We start from the raw sequence: 13330 nt of genomic DNA, 5'->3' as shown, positions 1-13330 counted from the left end.
CAAGACAACTGCAAAAAAGGAACACAACATATCAAAACTTAGGGGATGCAGCAAAAATAGTTCTAAGAGGGAAATTTAGAACAACAAATGCTTACATAAAGAAAAAGAAAGATCTCAAATAAACAACCTAAGTTTACACCTCTAGGAACTAGAAAAAGAACAAAGTAAGCCCAATAGTAATAGAAGGAAGGAAACAAGATCAGAGCAGAAATAGATGAAATAGAGGATGAGAAACAATAGAAAGATCAACAAAACCGAGTTTTTCGTAAGTATAAACAAAACTGACTAACTTTTGGCTAGACTGACTAAGAAAAAGGAGAAAAGATTCAAATAAATGAAATGAAAGGGGAGACATTACACAGGCACCGCATACATTACAGACATTACACAAGCATAGCATAGGAAATATAGTCAGTAATACTGTAACAGCATTGTATGGTGACAGATGATAGTTATACTTGTGGTGAGCTCAGCATAATGAATAGAGATGTTGAGTCACTATGATGTACACCTGAAACCAATATAACATTGTGTATCAACTATAGTAAAATAAAAAATTATTTTCAATGAGTTTTATCTGCTTTATTGGAAAATAATATGGAAGTTTTAGTAACTATATTATTTGATAAAAATGTGTTAACAGATAATGAACTGGGTACTAGAACAAAAGGATCATTGATCCAATAAAATTTAATTACCATTTTTATTGTCAAAAAAGAAAAAGGAAAGACATTACAACCAATACCACAGAAATACAAAAGATCCTGAGACTATTATGAACAATTATACACTTACAAATTGAATAACATAGAAGAAATGGGTAAATTCCTAGAAACATACAAATTATCATGACTGAATCATGAAACAGGAACTCTGAACAAATAATGAGTAAGAAGACAGAATCAGTAATTGCAACCTCCCAACAAAGAAAATTTTAGGACCATCTGGTTTCACCGGTGAACTCTACTAAACATTTTTTTTTAATTTATAAATTGATTTTATTTTTTATTATGTTCAATTAGCCAACATATAGTATATCATTAGTTTCTGATGTAGTGTTCAGTGATTCATTAGTTGCATATAAAACCCAGTGCTCATCACATCACATGCCCCCCTTAATACCCAACACCCAGTTACCCCATCCTCCCACCCCCCTCCCTTCTGTAACCCTCAGTTTGTTTCCCGGAGTCCAGAGTCTCTCATGGTTTGTCTCCCTCTCTGATTTCTCCCCATTCAGTTTTCCCTCCCTTATCCTATGATCCTCTGCGCTATTCCTTATATTCCACATATGAGTGAAACCATATGGTAATTGTCTTTCTCTGCTTGACTTATTTCACTTAGCATGATCCCCTCCAGTTCCATCCATGTCGATGCAAATGATAGGTATTCATCCTTTCTGATGGCTGAGTATATTCCATTGTATATATGAACCACACCTTCTTTATCCATTCATCTGTTGAAGGACATCTTGGCTCCTTCCACAGTTTGGCTACTGTGGACATTGCTGCTATGAACATCGGGGTGCATGTGCCCCTTATTTTCACTACATCTGTATTTTTGGGGTAAATACCTAGTAGTGCAATTGCTGGGTTGTAGCGTAGCTCTATTTTTAACTTTTTGAGGAACCTCCACCCTGTTTTCCAGAGTGGCTGTACCAGCTTGCATTCCTACCAACAGTATTAGAGGGTTCCCCTTTCTCCACATCCTCGCCAACATTTGTTGTTCCCTGTCTTGTTAATTTTAGCCATTCTAACTGCTGTAAGGTGGTACCTCACTGTGATTTTGATTTATATTTCCCTGATGGCTAGTGATGCGGAGCATTTTTTCATGTGTTTGTTAGCCATTCATATGTCTTCTTTGGAGAAGGGTCTGTTCATATCTTCTGCCCATTTCTTGACTAGATTATTTGTTTTTTGGGTGTTGAGTTTGTAAGTTCTTTATAGATCTTGGATACCAGCCCTCTATCTGATATGTCATTTCCAAATATCTTCTCCCATTCCATGGGTTGCCTTTTAGCTTTGCTGACTGTTTCCTTTGCTGTGCAGAAGCTTTTTATCTTAATGAAGTCCCAACAGTTCATTTTTGCTTTTGCTTCCCTTGTCTTTAGAGACATGTCTTGCAAGAAGTTGCTGTGGCCGATGTTGAAGAGGTTACTTCCTGTGTTCTCCCCTCAGAGAGAAATTAATGCCCGAACTTCTCAAATTCTTCCAAAAAACTTACAGAAGATGGAATACTTCCAAGCTCATTTAATGAGGCCTGTACTATCCTGTTCAAAGCTAGACAAAAATGCTACAAGAAAAGAAAATTACAGGCCAATATCCCTGGAGAACAGAGGTGCAAAAATCATCAACAAAATGCTAGCAAACAAAATTCAACAGAACATTAAAAGGATCATATACCATTACCCAATGGGATTTATCCCTTGAAGGCAAGGCTGATTCAACATATGCAAAACAATAAATGTGATACACCACTGTTGAGAGTTACTCCATGGCACTGCTACCTTGAGATCCATTTTGTTAAGCCCAGAGCTTGCAGGATCCTTAGACACCAGCCCCCTCAGGCAAGTGCATGCCCTTGATAGTAGTCCAGAGTCACAATAAATATAAGTTCCTGATATGACTTCCCCAACAGCCCCTGTGATCAACAGTACCCCTTGGCTCCCAGGACCAGTATGCTTTATGTGCCTCTTGGATAAAAACCCCCATGGGCTTATGAAAATGCTGCTTCTTTGGTTGAATTGGCTGATCTGGCCCTACCCTGGGAACCCCAACACATTCCACCCACAGTCTGTAACAAAGCAGTGTGCCCCAAATTCTGCCTGTCTGCATTCTGCCCTTGACCTCCCCACGTGGCCCCTTGAAGAGTGCTGTATACTTCCTCTAGGACCTGCCCTGTGCTCCTCTTAACAAATTTAATTTAACAAAGTCATAACAAGCACATAAACAGAATGAAGTCTAAAAATCACATAATCATCTGAACTGGAGCATTAAAAGCATTTAAGAAAATTCAACATCCTATCATAATAAAAACTTCTCAACATACTAGATATAAAAGAAATGTACCTCAACACAATAAAGGTCATACATGACAAGCTAACATCATACTCAGTGGTGAAATCTGAAAGCTTTTCCCCTAAAATCAGCAACAAGACAGGATGCTCACTCTTGTCACTTCTATGGGAGTGCTAGCCAGAGCAGTCAGGAAAGAAAAAGAAATAAAAGGTATCTAAATTGTAAAGGAAGAAGTAAAATTGTCTCTATTTGCAGATGACAAGATCTTATACACAGAAAATCCTAAGGACTCCACAAAAAACCTAAGGACTCCATAAAAAAAAACTTTTAGAAGTAAATTCAGTAAAGCTGCAGAATACAAAATCAATCTACAAAAATCATCTGTATTTCTGAACACTAACAACAAACTATATGAAAAAGAAATTAAGAAAACAATCTAACTTACAATATCATCAAAAATAATAAAATACGTAAGAAAAAATTTAGCCAAGGAGATGAAAAATCTGTACACTCAAAACTCTAAAACACTGATGAAAGAAACTGCAGACATACATAAATGGAAAGATATCCTGTGTCCCTGGACTGGAAGAATTAGGATTATTAAAATGTCCATACTAGGGGCGCCTGGGTGGCTCAGTTGGTTAAGCGGCTGCCTTCGGCTCAGGTCATGATCCTGGAGTCCCAGGATCGAGTCCCGCATCAGGCTCCCTGCTCTGCGGGGAGTCTGCTTCTCCCTCTGACCCTCCCCCCTCTCATGTGCTCTCTCTCTCTCATTCTCTGTCAAATGATATATAAAATCTTTAAAAAATAAATTTAAAAAAAAGATAAAATAAAATGTCCATACTAGCCAAAATAATCTACAGGTTCAATCCCTATAAAATTCCAATGACATTTTTTGGAGAAAAATGTAAACACAAAAGACCCTGAATAGCTAAAGCAATCTTGAGCAAGAACAACAAAAATGAATGCATCATACTTCCTGATTTCCTATTATATTACAAAGCTACAGGAAGCAAAATAATATGGTATGGTAAGCAAAATAATGCTTATGGCATTGGTATAATATGGTAGAGTAAGCAAAATAATATAGAATAAAAACAGACGTATAAGAAAAAAAAAAACCAGAATCGAGAGCCCAGAAATAAACAACCATATAACTAATCTTTGACAAAGGAACCAAGAATAAACAATGGAGAAAGAATAATCTCTTCAATATAGGGTGATGGCAAAACTGGATATTCACATTTAAAAAAAAAAGGAATTGGATCCTTATACTATACAGAAAAGTCAACTCAAAATGGATTAAAGACTTAAATATATGACCTGAAATTGTAAGCTTCCAGAAGAAAACATAGAGGAAAATGTCTAATTAGTCTTGGCAATGATTTTTTGGATATGACACCAGAAGCACAGGGAGAGGGGAATGGCAGACCCTGGTTCTTTTGGCTTATCTCTACCAGCCTCCAATATATAAGCAAGTTGGCACAAGTGTCATCAGGCCCCAGTATTTTCTGCCTGTTGCATATGAGGCAGAGCCCTTGCTCTATGAATAGTGGGTGAGTAGGAGAAAGAAGTCTCTGTTCCCTTAGCTGCACCTGTCTGAAACAGAGCATAGGGCTGGGAAGGATGAATGATGTTGGCAGTCTTCCGCTGCCCCTCCTGGAGTGAAACTGTAGCCCTAGAGCAGGAGCTGGGTGGGGCGGGAGTTTCCATCTCTTGGCCACACCCACTCACAGTAAAGCACCTGGAGTAGAGCTTTCATCACACATGTCTGACAGGAAGAGGATGCAAACAAGTCAAGTCTCAAATGCCATAGATTCTCACTGCTCCATTAAGATTTAATAAAGTTTCCTGAATAAATATTTGTCTATTTGTTTTATACCCATAGGACAATTTCCAGCGACTTTACATGGTTGTTTTCTTATAATTTTCACAGTTAAATAGCTGTTTCACTGGGCAGTAGGTCTTCCAAGCGCTTCACACCACCTTTCTAGAAGTCCTGCCTCTGCAATATCTATATATCTATATATCTATATATCTATCTTTAAATCTCTTCTAAACGCCAGTTTCCCCTTCCATCTTTTGGGGTATTTTCCTTATTATTCATTGATTTGTTGAAGAAATCAAAAATTTTTTAAAGATTTACTTATTTATTTTTGAGGGGGGCAGAGGGAGAGAGAGCCTCAAGCAGACTCCACACAGAGCATGAAGCCTGATACAGGGCTCAATCCCACAACCTCAGATCACGACCTGAGCAAAAACCAAGAGTCGGACACTTAACCAATTGCACCACCTAGGTGCCCCCAAATCAGTTTTTTATCCTTTAATTTTCCACAGATTTTTCTGATCGCACCTCTATGGTATAGTTTATCATATTTTTTGTCTCGGTATTTTCTGTTTATTGATGGTTAGATATATACTGCCACCCTAAAAGGTCAAATTCAGGGGTTTTGGAGTCAATGACCAGTAATGCTTCATAGGTTGTGGCGTGTTCTTCCTTCAAGGAACACATAACACCAAATAGCCTCTCTTTTTATAATATAAGCAGCTGTCAGTGTGCAATACTTATATCTATTAGTTCACTTAGGGATCATTACTATATTTATTTTTGAAAAGATTTTATTATTTATTTATTTATTTGGGAGAGAGAAACAGATAGCAAGAGAGCACAAGCGGGGAGGAGAGGGAGAAGCAGGCTCCCACTGAGCAGGGAGCCCAACATGGGGCTCGATCCCAGGACCCTGGGATCATGACCTGAGGCACCCAGGCACCCCGGGATCATGCTAAATCTACTCTGCCTGTGCTCTAGAAATGAAAAAAAAAAAAAGCCTGAATGACAGCACATCTGTTTACAACATGGTTTACTGAATATTTTAAGCCCACTGTTGAGACCTGCTGCCCAGAAAAAAAAAACATTATTTTCAAAATATTACTGCTCATTGACAATGTACTTAGTCACATAAGAGCTCTGACAGAAATATACAATGAGGGGCTCCTGGGTGGTTCAGTCTTTAGGCATCCACCTTCGGCTCAGGTCATGATCCCAGGGTCCTGGGATTGAGCCCCGCATCGGGCTCCCTGCTCGGCGGGAAGCCTGCTTCTCCCTCTCCCACTCCCCCTGCTTGTGTTCCCTCTCTCGCTGTGTGTATCTCTCTCTGTCAAATAAATAAAAAGAAAGAAAAAAATAAATATATGATGAGATTAATATTGTTTCCTGCCTGCTAACACAATATCCATTCTGCAGCCCATGGATCAAGGAGTAATTTAGACTTTCAAGTTTTATTATTTAATAAATACATTTCGTAAGACTATAACTGTCACAGACAGTGATTTCTCTGATGGATCTGGGTAAAGTAAATTGAAAACCTCTGGAAAAGATTCATCATTCTAGGTAACATTAAGAACATTTGTGATTCTTTGGAAGAGGTCAAAATATCAACATTAACAGGAGTTTGGAAGAAGCTGTTTCCAACCCTCATGTATGAATTTGAGATGTTTAAGACTTCAGTGGAGGAAGTACTTTAGATGTGGAAATTGTGAGAGAATTAGAAGTGGAGCCTGAAGATGACTGAATTTTTGCAATCTCATGAACAAACTTTAAAGGATGTGTGCTCCAACCTATAGTATAATGATTGACAAACTGTAAACAATACATTTTCATCTAATAACTCCGAGTTTCTTTATCCAAGGCCATAGGCAGATGCAAGTTTAGTTTTTAGAAAAAATCTGTAAAGAAAGATCCCTAAAACTTCCCCACCATTACTAAGGCAAACATGTGAGAGAAGTGATGATCTATAGTAGGGAGCAGTGTCCTCTAAATTACATGGTTCTTCAACATTGGCAGTAAAATTTGAAACGTGATCTGATTCCCCTGTCTTCCTCTCTCCTCTTGTTGACACTTAAAGACACTGACCATTCTATGCCAAGGAAACAAGTTTTAAGAAACAATAGGTATCCATTATATACAATGGAATATGATTCACCCATAAAAAAGAATGAAATCTTCCACTTGCAACAACATGGATGGATCTAGAGAATATTATGCTAAGTGAAATAGTCAGAGAAAGACAAATACCATATGATTTCACTCATATGTGGAATTTAAGAAACAAAACAAAAGAGCAAAGGGAAAGAGAGAAAGACACCAAGAAACAGACTTTTAATTAGAGAAGCAGAGTTGGGGGCTTGGGTAAAATAAGTGATGGGAATTAAGGAGTACACCTGTCATGATGAGCACCAGGTGATGTATGGACATGTTGAATCACTATATTGTATGCCTGAAACTAATGTAACACTGTATGTTAACTAACTGGAATTAAAATTAAAACTTTAAAAAAAAAAATAAAAGGTAATTTCATTTAAGCCCAGTAGAGGGAAGCAGGATGTCATTATATCTGACGGATTCCTCCACCCTCCCCCTAGATATGTAAATATTCTAAATTTGACATTTCTTGCAGCTTTCAGATTTAAAAATTTGTTAAAGCCTGAGAGTACTGTTGTTAATAACCTTGATGATTATGACAAATGTTAACATTCTTCAGTATCAAACAGAGGTGACTAATTATAAATTTATCATCCTTTGGGGCACCTGGGCGGCTGAGATGGTTAAGCATCTGCCTTCGGCTCAGGTCATGATCTCCAGGTCCTGGGATCAAGCCCCATGTCAGGCTCCCAGCTTGGTGGGGAGTCTGCTTCTCCCTCTCCTTCTGCCTCTCCCCCGGCTTGTGCTCCCTCTCTCAAATGAATAAATAAAACCTTTTTGATGAAATGAAAAAATAAAATAAATTTATCATCCTAACTACTTTGTATTCTTTTGAGACACTCACAACTCATCAAATCCATCATCTTTATTCTCCTAAAACCCCAGTGAGACAAACAGTTACTGAATCACTATCATGTATAAAGAAGAATTTATAATAGGGAAGATGAATAAGAATCTTCTATTCAACCTTATATTTGTATGATGCTTTAGAATTTAAAAGTACTTGTACATATATACTGACATTTCATTCTATTTTTGTGATGAAAAATACAAAACTAGTATTTTAACGTGATTTATTTAAGGTCTGTTAAGTGGCAGAAACAAGTTTACTACTTTTTTTTTTTTTAAGATTTTATTTATTTGACAGAGAGACACAGCGAGAGAGGGAACACAAGCAGGGGGAGTGGGAGAGGGAGAAGCAGGCTTCCCGCTGAGCAGGGAGCCCGATGCGGGGCTCGATCCCAGGACCCTGGGATCGTGACCTGAGCCGAAGGCAGACGCTTAACGACTGAGCCACCCAGGAGCCCTGAAACAAGTTTAATTCTATTATGAAATTAGTAAAAAATTAATGTAAGAATTTATTTGCCCGAAATAACCCATACACCAAAATATAATTCCAGAGTCTCAGTTTTCAACCAGGCTTTTTTTTTTTTTTACTGAATCCTGAAACTAAACAAGATCTCAATAGCTTATTTAGTTCACTCTTTTACAAAATGAAGATACCTAAATTTCAAATGTGGTTTTCTACTTTTTTGTAAAATTGTCTTGAAAAGATAGCAGCTCAAGCTTATCACAGAAAATAGAAATAGAGTACAATCTAGTATAAAAATACTCTCAGATGACTTTTTTTTTAAAGATTTTATTTATTTATTTGACAGAGACACAGCAAGAGAGGGAACACAAGCAGGGAGAGTGGGAGAGGGAGAAGCAGGCTTCTTGCTGAGCAGGGAGCCCGATGCGGGGCTCAATACCAGGACACTGGGATCATGACCTGAGCCGAAGGCAGACACTTAACGACTGAGCCACCCAGGCGCCCCTCTCAGATGACATTTTTAAACAAATTCATTCTTGTCTCTATGTAGACAAGAACCCATTTTCTGAGCAACAGAAAATAAGGGGAGAGAATTCCACTCTAAAGTAGACTCTAGATGTCCCAAAATATTTAACAGTTCAGGTACAGCTACTTCTATTACATGGACCTAGGGTACAAGGGATTTTTTGCTGTTGTTGTTAAGAGTACTTACCCTTCACAAAGGGGATTGATCATGACACAAATCTGTTCTGTCACAGATCAGACATCGTGCCATGGCATTAATCAGATGTCGGTTAGTACACAATGGCTAAAAGAGATAAAAGCTAGCTGAAGTGGGCTAGCATCAGAAATCTACCCATAGAGAAGGGCACAGGGCCTTTAAGCATGAAATTAAATCCAGAGAGGTCAGCTATCAATCAGCAAAAGTTTATTTGCGCTCCTATTATATTTAAGCCAATGAAAGACCCTAAAAATCACAATAATAATGTCCTACAAACCCCTAGCCACTGTAAAATTTAGGCCTTCGTGTTAGGCAGGCTAAGTCCAAAAGGTCAGAGAGGCAGTGAGAATATATTAACAAGCAAATATCATGAAGTCAAATCCTAGATAAGAGAATATTTTTAATAGACTGCTTTCTACCAGATTCAGAAAGTAATAGATCAATAAATATGGGGAGGAAACAAAAGGCCTGCAGGTGAATTCTAGTCCTAAGAAGATCAGCAGATATCCTATTTTACCTCCAAAAATAACAAGAACAACAACAGTTTACACTAAGGGCAAGCACTTTGCATTTTTACCGAATTTAATCTTCATGACAACCCTACGAATCCTATCATTATTCGTATCTTACATAGAGAAACTAAGACTTAGAAAAATTAACTTGCTTAAAAATCATACAGCTAATAGGTACCAGAGCTGGGAGATTTAAACCCAGATCTGTTTGACTCCAAACTCTATGCTTTAACTCCAAGCCACAAATTTCATGTCATCTGCAATCCAAACTGGTGTCTCTAAAGTATATGCCTAGCATATTTTCTTCTAGGAAATGAAACCTGGTTCATTCACTAAGAAAAGGTGACTGCTGACACTTCAACCTATGTCAAAACAAACACTAGAATAGCCAAAAGTAAATAGGGAAGCAGACTGGGATACTGTCTGGCACTGTCATTTTCCCTTATTTCTCCATAGCAGTTAACTCCAATAAACAGAAGTATCAGCACAGCAGTACTCCTAGACCCTTTTGGAAAAAGCATGGAATTTGTTCCTGATCCCAAAACTGATCTGGGGGACAATCATATACAATCAAATTAATCTTCTTGGTGTAGATCTAATCATCTAACAGAATTAAAAATTCTCAGCATCTTAGACTATGGATCAGATTCCATCTTTCAGAGTCAAATGCTATAGACCAGACAAAGCCTTCTGATTCCAAAGTTATGGTGGCACAGTAACATCTATTTACTGGTTGGCTGAGTTTCCAAAAAAAAAAAAAAAATAGCAATTGGAAAATCCCACATCTCAATTTATTAATCAAAGAATGAAATTATTTCTGATAGCCTAGTTTTCAAACTCACTTTGCTTCTCAGGTAAGTTCCAGAACAAATGACTAGCTCTTGGTAAATGATTGATTTCTTCTGTTCCAGTTCACTGAAGACACATAAAAGCACCAGAGCTGTAGTGAGCCAATGTTCACCCCTGACCAGCTCTGGGTCTCCTACAAAACTCTTTTCATTATCTAAATCAGGCAAGAACTCAGTAACTCCAGGCACATAATAAAGTAATAACATAAGAGATGAATAAGCCTGATTCTAATTTGCATCCCACACCCACCCCAGTAGAGGAGGAAAAGCTCAAAACAAAACAAAAAATCCACGTCTTGAAGCTTTAACATCTGAAACCTGGAAAGAGCTGTGAAAGCCTATATAGTGCAATAATTTCCAAATGCTAGTTCAAAAATTAGTGGTGATCCCTGACAAAATAGGCATTGGTCTAAGAAATACTGAGAAAAACATAGGTGATGTAATTAAATTTTTCATATAGCTAAATCTACTAATTTAAAGAGTCCATGTTATAGTCTGAGATTTTATTTTGCCTAGTTTTTTAGTATGAATTGTTATTCCTTTTATGAAATTAAGTACTAGTTGTTTAAAAGTATTCTTAATTTAACAAAATAGCAACAGTATGACAACTCACATTTTTCTCTTTAGTTTTACTCATTTATAAAACCCTGAAGTCTAAGAACCAGTGAACCATTTATCTGGTGTACCACCTGGCAAATCCATTTCACATGAAAATTACACACACATTTGACAGGGAAACACTGACCCTAATGATTTATTCCTGCATAATAATCCTCAAGGTTTCTACCCAAACTAAGTATTTTCCTACTACTGCTTAAGCCCATTTTCTTTCATTCTGCTTCAGTGGAAATAATTAATAACTACTAACTATGTTCTAAAAATCTTGGCACTTGTTTTCAAAAAATTTTTTTCTAAAAGAGTCTCCCTGTTCAAAGAATGAAACTGGAAATCTAAATTAAGGAACTTGGATATCTTGTTTGTTTAGATCAGGTAACTAGTCCTTTCCTTACTATGACTCTTGGAAAATCTAGGACCTCTCATCTGCTTGTGCAAGTAAGGAGTGCCCCGCCTCCACTCACTCCTAATTTTTTTCTCAAGAACCAGTTACATGGGAATTTTGAAAACCAGAGACATTTAATCTCAACTGGTTGAACTGTGAAAGTCAGGGTTAGAAAAGGGAGGTGAACTTTTACTTTTCATTTGTAAACCCCAGGTATGCAAAAACATGTTTTAATTTTGTCAAGAACATGTATTAATTTTATAAATTATAAAAAATCTTAATGTAGAAAAGCTAAAAAATGAAAATGTTCCATTTTTAACAAAAGAATGTATTTTTTAGTCTCCAGGTCTCTAAAGAGTATTAAACTAGGTACCAGGATTCTCCAGTAACATGGAGAGAGAGAGATAAAAGAGCCAAGTTTGGGTTTGCTCTTGTGACATAATAAATATATGTTTGGTATCTGCCCCCCAATTCCTGACACAGCGCTCCTAAGATCCCTGGAATTTCCTGAGTGATGAGAATGATAGGAGCATCTTACACAAAGCTCCTAAATCCCTTGAAATTTCCTGGGTGATAGGAGCACCTTTTGTTCTAATGAGATGATACTTGGTGGGCTCCTGGAAAGTTTTAGGATAGAGGCTGGTTACCAGAAAGATCAAACCATGACTTGAGACTTAGAACTTTCAGCCCTACATCCCATCCCCCAGGGTGAGGAGAGAGGCGAGAGATTGAATTAATAATTGACCATGCCTACAAAATGAAGCCTCCATAAAAAACTCTAAACTACAGGATTCAGAAAACTTCTGGGCTGGTAAACACATCCAGCTCCACAGGGACAGAAGCTCCTGCATTCAGGACCCTTCTGGACTTATGTATCTCTTTATCTGGCTATTCATCTGTATCCTTAATTATATTCAACTAGCAATAATGATTGTCGTAAAAATCAAATGACTTCCTCAAAATCATACAGATTCTCAACAGCAAAACAATGCAGTAATGATTGTCATTTCTGATACCCTTGCTAACGGAAATATCTTCCAATGGATGTACAAAATAAATAGAGATAAAGGACAGATGCTCACATACACAGTTCAAAGTTATGGCAGCTTGATGTTGAGTGTATTCCTGGGGAAAGAGCTTGGTGGTGCCACTTGCTGGTTGGGGAACACACTGCCTCTATAATGGCTTGTTGCAAAACAAACACTGAATGCTATTTTTGCTTTTTGCCTTTTTCCACAAAGGCCAAAATCCTCTTTGGATTTCTTTTGGTTAGCAAGAACAGGTACTCATGTAGGTCTTTCATAAAAGCAAAGAGGTATAACACAAACTTTTGAAATGATACCTATATCTCATTCTCTCCTAAAGCTGAATAAATGGACCAACTGAATATTAAATGAATTGTGTGTCTCAGTATAAAGAAAAGACCCAAGTTAAATAGCATTTTTTTCCTCCAAGCTTATAGAGTTTAAATTTTTTTTTAAATTTTCTTATTGTTATGTTAATCCCCATACATTATATCATTAGTTTGAGATGTAGTGTTCCATGATTCATTGTTTGTGCATAACACCCAGTGCTCCATGCAGAACATGCCCTCCTCAATACCCATCACCAGGCTAACCCATCCTCCCACCCCCTCCCCTCTAGAACCCTCAGTTTGTTTCTCAGAGCCCATCGTCTCTCATGGTTCGTCTACCCCTCCGATTTCACGCCCTTCATTCTTCCCCTCCTGCTATCTTCTTTTTTTTTTTCTTAACATATATTGCATTATTTGTTTCAGAGGTACAGATCTGAGATTCAACAGTCTTGCACAATTCACAGCGCTTACCAGAGCACATAACCTCCCCAGTGTCTATCACCCAGCCACCCCATCCCTCCCACCCAACCCCCCCACTCCAGCAACCCTCAGTTTGTTTCCTGAGATTAAGAATTCCTCATATCAGT

At 37.7% G+C, this 13330-nt stretch overlaps 1 protein-coding gene across 1 annotated transcript in view; it reads right to left on the bottom strand.

Annotated features, from left to right (window-relative positions):
* Positions 1-13330, bottom strand: part of TMEM116 (transmembrane protein 116) — a 50708-nt gene that overhangs the window by 29087 nt on the left and 8291 nt on the right. The window lies entirely within an intron of this gene.

This window comes from Leptonychotes weddellii, chromosome 13 (assembly GCF_054177405.1).
Source record: "Leptonychotes weddellii isolate Sample4059 chromosome 13, ASM5417740v2, whole genome shotgun sequence".
NCBI lineage: Eukaryota > Metazoa > Chordata > Mammalia > Carnivora > Phocidae > Leptonychotes > Leptonychotes weddellii.
Note: the sequence above shows the minus strand (reverse complement) of the source record. Positions and strands in the feature narration are given on the sequence as shown.